The following is an 8,848-nucleotide window of genomic DNA, read 5'->3' on the forward strand; positions in this document are numbered from 1 at the left end:
CTCACAATTTCCACGTTCAGACCGTGCATGTATTTCATCTTGCGAGCTTGATCAGTGGGAACCAAGGAAGGAGCAAACCTGGCCAACGTATCGAACTTCGCCGTATATTCGGAAACAGACAGGGTGCCCTGTCGCAAGTTCATAAACTCGCGTACCTTGTTCGATAGGTTAGCCTCGCTTAGATACTTTCCGTGAAACAAGTTGAGGAAGTGAATCCAAGTCATCGTGTGGATGTCCTCGTATGACGCTACGACCTCCCACCAACCTCTCGCCTCGTCTTCCAGCTGGTGCACGGCACACACTACCCTCTCCTGATCTGACAGCTGCATATAGTTGCAAATCTGCTGAATCCTCTTGATCCAGTTCTCGGCTGTCGCGGGGTCAACGTTACCGCCAAACTGCGGAGGCTTCTGCTTCCGAAATATTTCATACACCGGTTCGCCTACCGGGGGAACGACATCAGGGATCCGGAAGTTCAGCTCTTCCAGGAGATCCACGCGTGCCTGCGGTGGATGTTCACGTCGTTCATCTTGAGCAGGGGGCTCCGGGTTTGGTGGAGGTGGCGTATTCAATCTCGTCAGAAGTTCAGTGATCGTGCGATTTTGGGCTTCAAGTTGCTGCGCAACTATCTGATCTCGTTGTGCTGCGCTGGCAGCCTGTCTCTCCAAGGCGTGTCGCATTTCTGCGAGGTCTGCCGCCGTAGCATTTCCGGTAGGAGACGGGTCTTGTCCGGACATATTTTCTCAGTTCTACACACGAGAACAAACAAGGTTACTCATATATCCATACGGAAATGCGAGAGACATAAACAACACATGATCCAACTGAAACTGAAACGAGATTTTATATATACAACCATATATACATGTCAAAAGATACAACAAGCTTTTCAACATCAAGTTCGCACGTACACATGCTAAACAAAAGAACTACAGGTAGACTAGCTCTCACAAGGCTTAAGTCTACTAGATCAAAAAACATGTACAACAACTATCAACCTCCGGAAACTAACCTCTCAAAAAACTAACCACCACTATCTACAACGAGCCTAAACACACCCTCACATAAGAGGATAATCCTCAACGGGATCCTCATCCTCATCGTCCTCCACCTCGCTCTCCTCGTCGTCAGAGATCACAATAACAAGGGGAGTTGCAGGTGGCTGTGCGGGTGGCGGCGGTGGCGCGTGCGGCGGCGATGCTGGTGGTGCCGGCGCCTGAGGTGGCTGGGCTGGTGGTACTGGCGCATACGCTGGCTGCGGGGCTGGCTCGTAACCTGGAGGAATCCAACATCCTGCCTGGGACTGAATCATAAACGCCAAACGCGCTCGGAGAACTCCCATGGACGGGCAGCAACACAACAGCATCGGATACCTGAACTCGGGCCGTAACCCCTGGTGAAAGATAAACTGCTGTCGGCGGTCCTCCAAAGCAAAGGGGCAAGATGTCACGATCTCCTCCTCAAATCGATCCTCGTACTGAGCGATCGACTCGAACTCGAGCTGAAAGAAACCATGAGCGAACTCGTTCCACTCATCCGTTCGCCCCTGGGTTGAAAAAGTGGCCCCCATAATGGCCTGGAACATGCCCCATGATCGATACAAACTACCCAGCGCCACATGCCGGGTCCAGCGAGTCAGGGCTGGTCCCTGCAAGAGCGTCGTGGCAATACAAGTACGGAAAATCTCAGGGATAGCAAGGGCGTCCATCCACTCGATGGTGGTACCAATCCATCGCACCCACGTAAGTGTACCCCTCATCCCGCTGAAAGTCGGAGCGGTAGGAGGAACAGATGCAAGAGCCTCCGGGTAGGATAGTATCGTCACTTGAGCCATTCCACCTGCCAAAACGACAGGCCAACGGTAAGCACAAGTTCCAACACTTTCCCATAACCAGAACATGTATCTCAGGTCTACAGAAACGACTAAACCTGGGCTCTGATACCAAAAAATCTGTCACGACCCGCGAGCGTCGTCACCTCGCCCGCAAGCCGCGACTCGACGGAACCAACATCACGTAGCGGGAGCATATCATATATGAATAATATAATGTAAACAAACATTTAAAGTAAATACATAATTTACAAAACATATAATATACGAAATACAATATTATTAAAAATGCGGAAACGTTTACAACAAAAGTGGTTATCGAAATTCTCGGGAAATTTTTCGTTTTTTCTTTCAGAACTAGAAGTCGTATATCGACCCTCATATATATACATATATGTACATAGAAGCTCCCGACTTCACATATATACACGGGATATTATTTAAGGAAGAGTCGATATTATTCAAAACATTATATATATAGAGGTCTACTTCCCGAGCCAGAACCCATAGCCCGTAGGTCAAGAGATACGCGTTCCGTCTCAGTTTCCTTCTCGGTCGTCTACATTGCCGCCTTGCCCTTATCTACATTACCAAGGGACATAAAACTATGAGTCGAATGACTCAGCAAGCGGGAGTCGAGCCTATGAAAGAAAAGCAGCTAATGCAAAGCATGTGACGTGCGAACAAGCAAACAAGAATGCAGGATGCAGCTATCACCTAAAAGTGACTAATGAGCGCGCATCCTAGAATACTAGCCGTCCCGCAAGGTTATACACTCCTCACTGCTATAACCTCCGGTCCGACTAGAGACCAGTTTTCAACTTCGAGCAGCAGTCGTCAACTGATCTAAGTTTTAACACATGTCTGGGATCCACTAGTGGTACTTCCTTCATCATGACGTCAGCGCCACTGGTCTCTGGCATAGTGAGCTCGCGAACCGCGACCATCACCCACTACGCCCCGGTGTGCTCAAGGCAGCTTCCGGTGAGTCTTCCAGCAAGCAATGAGCTCGCGATGCGCGACCTTCACCCACTGCTTTGAGTACTCGGCGCACGGACCGGCATGGCCCGCCAAGCACAAGTCAGGGACTTGTGAGTACCACCGACACGAGTTTAAAGTTTGGGTACACTGCAGCTAGCAGTGTACACGTTAAACTTATATACGGAAGAGCGTGACGGGATAAACCCCGAAAGAAGTTATTGTTTCCCTTTGAAGCTCGTTTAGTGTTTTAAGTTGAAAGCTCGAAATGTGACTTTCGAACTCTCTACTCTCGATTGAATTTGAGAGTCTATCGCTCTTCCGTCCTCTCGATTCTAACCTACTTCCTAGAGTTAGAAGAGAAGTCTAACCACACACAAAGCAAACAAGGCTGGTTCAAGTTAGCGTTTGAACCTAACGGGCGAACCCGAGCTAAGTTTTCAAGCAAGAGTGGCCGAAGCCTTAACTTTCGAGTTTATTCATTTTTAGGCTTTTACCTACTCTTGTTTACTAGCAAGCAAATGCACAAACAAACAGGGTTATACCCTTGGTAAGTAGTTGACTTATGTATCCACACTTACCCGGAATTGTTCGACAGAAAGCTTGACGATTCCCGAAGATGTCTTGCTTCACACGTTCTTCGAGACACTTGGCACTTGTCGAACGTCGAGAGAACTAGCATCCGGAGTTGAACATCTGTTAGTTAATGGATTCGAGTTTACTTAAAGATAATAGGGTTCGTTGTCGGGATTAGAGTCGGTTCGGAATTCGAGAATTTAATTTATTATTCCCCGGTTTTTCGGAGGTTTATTCAAGACTCGCGTATCCTCCTATCGAGAGTGATACGAGATAATGTTCAACGAATAATCACGAGTCTTAAATAAATCAAATAATCCGAAATTAAAAATAACCGAGAATTCCAAACGAATAATTAAATTAAATTCATAAGCATCGTTAAATAAATAATTTATAAATTATTTATTTAAATTCTGAAAGTACATATCTAAGAGTATTTAAACGCTATAAGCGATTTAAAACTCACGAGTTAATCGAGCTTTATTTCGATAACTCTATCACTTGATATCTTCAGAAACTGATCTCGTCGCTCTTGACTCGTCTGGTTCCCGTTCGTCCGTCAAGATCTGTAATACAAACCTGGAATCCAACGACGAGTTAATATCTTAAATTCCAAACCCTTATCAGTTTCACAATCCAAATCCCGATTCCAAAAATCCCGAACCCAACACCAATTTAAGTACACTTAAACCGAAATCCAATTATCCGGAAACGTTCTAATACCAAACGACCACAAAACTCAAATCGAGGCTCAGAAAAATAATCACGAGCAGTGAGACCGAGCCAGCCAAAACCAAGCTCACGGTCACAAACAAACATATGGCTCAACCAAGTTACACGGCCAACCTAGCCAAGATAAGCTTTATGGCCAACACTAATACCAACCAAACAATCGGCCAAACAACATACTCAGCCAAAACAACCACTCAAACCAACATATAGGTTCTCAGATTCAACATCACAGCCTCAGCTAAAACAAATCAACACAAACATCAGAAACCTAACAAAACACACACGGCCAAGACAAGTGAAAACACTGAAATTACGTCCAAACTTCAAATCATCACCGAACAGCCATTATCAAACGAAACCCAAGCTTCAAACAGGTTTAAAAACGTCTCAGAAACATCAATTGAAACGCAGGAATTCAAAAGCCCCAACTCAAACCCTAGTTCATCACATTTTCGGCCAAATTCATACCAAACCAAGGAAATACGAAATCAATTCTTAAATTCGAGCCATAAACATCAACAACCGAGTTCAAACATCGATTAAAATCAAACAATTTCACCGAATTCATTCCGGATTCAAAATCCCCAATTTTTGAATCTAAGAACCCTAGCTTTGAATCCAAACCAAGGAGAAGAAATCTCACCTCAACCCACGGGTTCTAGCTTTCTCGGAGGGTTCTCGCGTCCTTCCGGTGTCTTTTCCTTGCTCCGGCGCCACGGCGGTCCTCGGCGACGTTGTTCTTCCTCGGCGTGGACGCGCGGCGACGTGGCTCGGTGCTGGGTGGTGCGCGAAGAGGAAAGGAAGGAGAAGAGTGAGAGAGGATGGCGGTGATGACGAGGCTTGGTGACGGTGATGACGAGGTTTTGGAAAAAAGTAAAGAAAACTGAAAACAAATAAAATGTGTTTTTGAAAAAAAATTTCATCTCTTCTCTCCTCTTTCTCCTCATCTTCTTTTTTCATTCTTTCAAAAACAAAAATGAAAACTATACCAAACACTTTTTTCAGTTTTTTCACTTTCTCAAAAACAAAAATGAAAACTGTACCAAACAGCTTTTTGAAAACAACTACAAAACAGTTTTTCAGTACAACTACAAAAATTAGAAAACAGAAAACAAAAACATTTTGAGTTAACTACCAAACATAACCTTAAAAACTTAATTTTTTTTTTCGGTAATTTTTTTTTAATGAGTGGGCCCGTGGGCCCACTAAGGTTTCCGGGCTGAGGCCCGGACGAATCCTCTAATCTTGACCTAGGTCAAGATTAGACTTGAGGCTACACCGGACCGCCGCCGCCACGAGGGCGCGGCCCGGCACTAAGAGGACGGCCGAGACTTGTCACAAAATATTGTGACAAGTTTTCTTGTGGCGTAGTCGTGGATGCTTTCTTCGTCCGTCATGGTTCTTCGTTGTGTGTCCATCTCTCACTGATCGTCGTGATCAAGAACGTCGCACCATCGGATTACAACAATAATAATAATAATTACATAAAACCTATACCCTTTGAATTTTGGGTTTACAAAAATCTAGAAAAGCGAGAATCAAATATTCTACGATCAAACCACGAATCACAATTCACATATCATATATTGAATTGCATGAAATTCACATCCACATATAATTTCATTCAAACCATATTTAAATTAATTACAAGAACGAATCGATTAATTAATCATAACATCTAGCTCTGATACCACTTGTCGGTGGATCGAGCTCGCATCGGACACGAACGATCGCTCCGATGCGACTCGTTTGAGATGATTCCACCATATAACCATATTAATGCGGAAAAATAATTAATTACGCTGATCATAAGCTAATTAAATTATGGTTATAATTAACAAGATCTAGTTATGTTTAATTAATTTAATTCACGATAGCATATAAGTCAAGCAACCGATATAAGAGTAAACGAGTACTTACATTAATTTTCGGTTCAGCTACAGAACGCTCCAATCCAATCGCGTACTCCTTGCGTCGTCTTGATGAAGGACTCGAGGATGACACCTTAGTCTTCCGAAACGTAATCTCCAAGACGAATAAGAAAGATGAGTGGGCACAGTCTTTACCTCACTAGATCACGAAACTAGGTGTTTCGAGATCTCTCTCTTATTTTACTAAGAATGGAAATGAATTTCCGAGGGGAGGGAGAGGCAGATGCACGGCCAAGGGAGGCTAGTGATGCACGAAATTTCTCTCAAATTTCTTAAAAAAAATTGCTTGTTTTTGCCTTCTCATGAACCCCTATTTATAGTAGTAAAAGGAGATATTCATGGACTCTTCCAGAATATTTTATTTCCTTTTATTGTGTTCACACTAGAGGATTTAATCTAGGCCCTTAGATCTCAACAAGTGAATCCTACTTTTTCTCTCATCCATCAGATCAATATCTATGGGATATTATTCTTTTATTTAAATAGAGAATAATTTATTTAGTGAGATAATAAAGGAGAATATATTATTCTCATAAATATTCTCCTAATTACTTTCCTTTAAATAAGGAGAAAATATAGGACAATATCTTATATTTTTCTCTCTTCTTTATTTAAACAACTAAAGAGAAAATATTGGTAAATACCAATTATGTATTTTTGAATTTGATGGCACACGGCCAAGGAGATTTGCGCAAACCCTAGTGCCAAATAACCAAATTCGAATTTTCCATGTGTGCAAGGCCCAATTGCTTTAAACCTAATTAATCATTTATTTACTTGGTCCAACAATAAACAAATAATTAATAATTGTTTATTTACTTGATCAAACAATAAATAAACAATTCTACCATAAATATTTATTTAATTATGCGAATACCCGTTTTCCAGAATTAATGCTGTCAATCACAATTACAGCAAGTGAGATTAATAATGATAAACATTATTATACGAAAGTTCTTATCCGCCTTTATCAGAGCCGAATCGGGGACTATAGACCTAGTAATAGGAGCTTAACAAATCCGATGAAAAAGATGAAATAGTCCTTTCTCTTTTGTCCATCGATTCGTCTAATCTTGGTCAAATACTCCACCTTGTAAGCCAAGACTGAACTCTCCTTTATACTAGAATTATATTTACTCATCGTGACGAGTGTCCACTGATATAGTCAGTTCGTGATCAAGATCCTCCAGGTTCAACCCGTGTCAAGAGAAGTCAATTTTTCTGTTATACTTCTCTTGATACATATCAGCCCTAAGCATTGTTGCTTCCCCAGCGAAAGATTCTTTCGAACGTTACTTACTTCGAAAGTGCTAGCAATCTATCGGTTCTGGAATCAACCCTTAGGTGAGTGAACATTAACCTTCTTTCAGGAAGGCTGGATTCCGTATCAGTAAATCACTTCCCACTCGAATTATGCTGTGAGAAAACTCCCAAGACATAAGCTGTGATTAGCATGAATAGCCTTTTAGCGAATGAGTCAAAGAGCTCAGTAACATAACCCAGTATCCATGATCACTTCAGGATTTAGATCAAGTCTCACTGTGACCATCATAGTGGCCTCGGTTAGTGTGTCGTCACGGTCCTTAAACGACACATCTACAACCAAGACCTGTCCAAGTCGTACACTTACCACAAGTGTAGAATGCTCCCACATAGTGATCAGCCTTCACCTATGTGTTCCACATATACGACTTTAGATATAGCTTTCCAGGCGTATATCAGTCATCAACCATGTTTTAGCAGACCGCCCGAACTCAGGTGCCCAGCACGTGACTCAGTTAGATACGGAGGCTATGGAAGATAGTTGTTATTGATTCTAAATGTTTAGAACTCAACCCACTAATCATATAATGCTAATAAAGTAATCTTATTATCGAATTTAGTAATCATTATCTTCAAGTGGGAAATATTCCCAACAGAACCATCTTGCACCTTCCATCCACATCTCGAGAAGAACTTATCTTGAGTTGAGCAGACCGACCGCCAAGGACTTTTGAAGGTCCTGCAACTAGCATCCCCCGTATCCCACCCATTCATGCGTATCTCGTGGATAGCTTTAATGACCTTGTGCCAAAAAGCCTCTTTCTCGAAAGGGAAACGCCAAAGCCATTTGGCCAAAAGAGAGATGTTTTTGTCAACCACTCTTCAGATTCCGAGCCCACCTTTTTCCTTGGATATGCAGCAAACGTCCCAGGCCACTCCCCCTCGGTTCTTCGACCCATCAAAGTTTTCCCATAAAAACAATCTCATTTTCTTCTCTATCTCATTCACCACACCGATTGGGATTTTGAAGATAGACATATAGTAGGTAGGGAGCGCCGATAGCACTGCTTGAATAAGAGTTAATTTGCCGCCTTTCGAAAGATAAGCTTTCTTCCACCCGTCAAGCCTCTTCGAAATTTTGTCAATCACTGGGTCCCAGAACGCCTTCCTTCTGGGATTGTCCCCAAGCGGCATAGCCAACTAAGAAATAGGCCAGCTTCCTTCGGGACACCCCAAAGAAGTAGCAATGGCCGCTGAAGCCACGGGAGCCAGGTTTATGCCCAGGAAATTACTCTTATTCTTGTTGATCTTAAGACCGGAGGCGGCACAAAAACTATTTACCACATCCATAAGATTCAGCCAACTTTGTTCCGACTCGTCACCGAAAATAAGAGTATCATTAGCGAATTGAAGATGAGAGACTTTGAGCTCGGTAGCCCCCACTTCCATAAGGCTGAATCTGCCTCGATCGATGGCTCGCTGAATACGACGAGAGAGGGCATCGGCTACAAACACAAAGAGAAAGGGAGACAAGGGA

At 43.0% G+C, this 8,848-nt stretch overlaps 1 long non-coding RNA gene across 1 annotated transcript; it reads right to left on the bottom strand.

Moving 5' to 3' along the window:
* Positions 1-2,228: 2,228 nt before the first annotated feature.
* On the bottom strand, positions 2,229-3,960 carry LOC149390186 (uncharacterized). Its single transcript, XR_016300321.1, has 3 exons — positions 3,852-3,960; positions 3,391-3,484; positions 2,229-2,413 (listed from the first exon to the last, which is right to left on the bottom strand). It is a non-coding gene; the product is annotated as an uncharacterized LOC149390186 (long non-coding RNA).
* Positions 3,961-8,848: the final 4,888 nt, after the last annotated feature.

Source organism: Urtica dioica, chromosome 7, assembly GCF_054948205.1.
Source record: "Urtica dioica subsp. dioica isolate 48M chromosome 7, U.dioica_male_clone48M_v1_H2, whole genome shotgun sequence".
Lineage (NCBI taxonomy): Eukaryota > Viridiplantae > Streptophyta > Magnoliopsida > Rosales > Urticaceae > Urtica > Urtica dioica.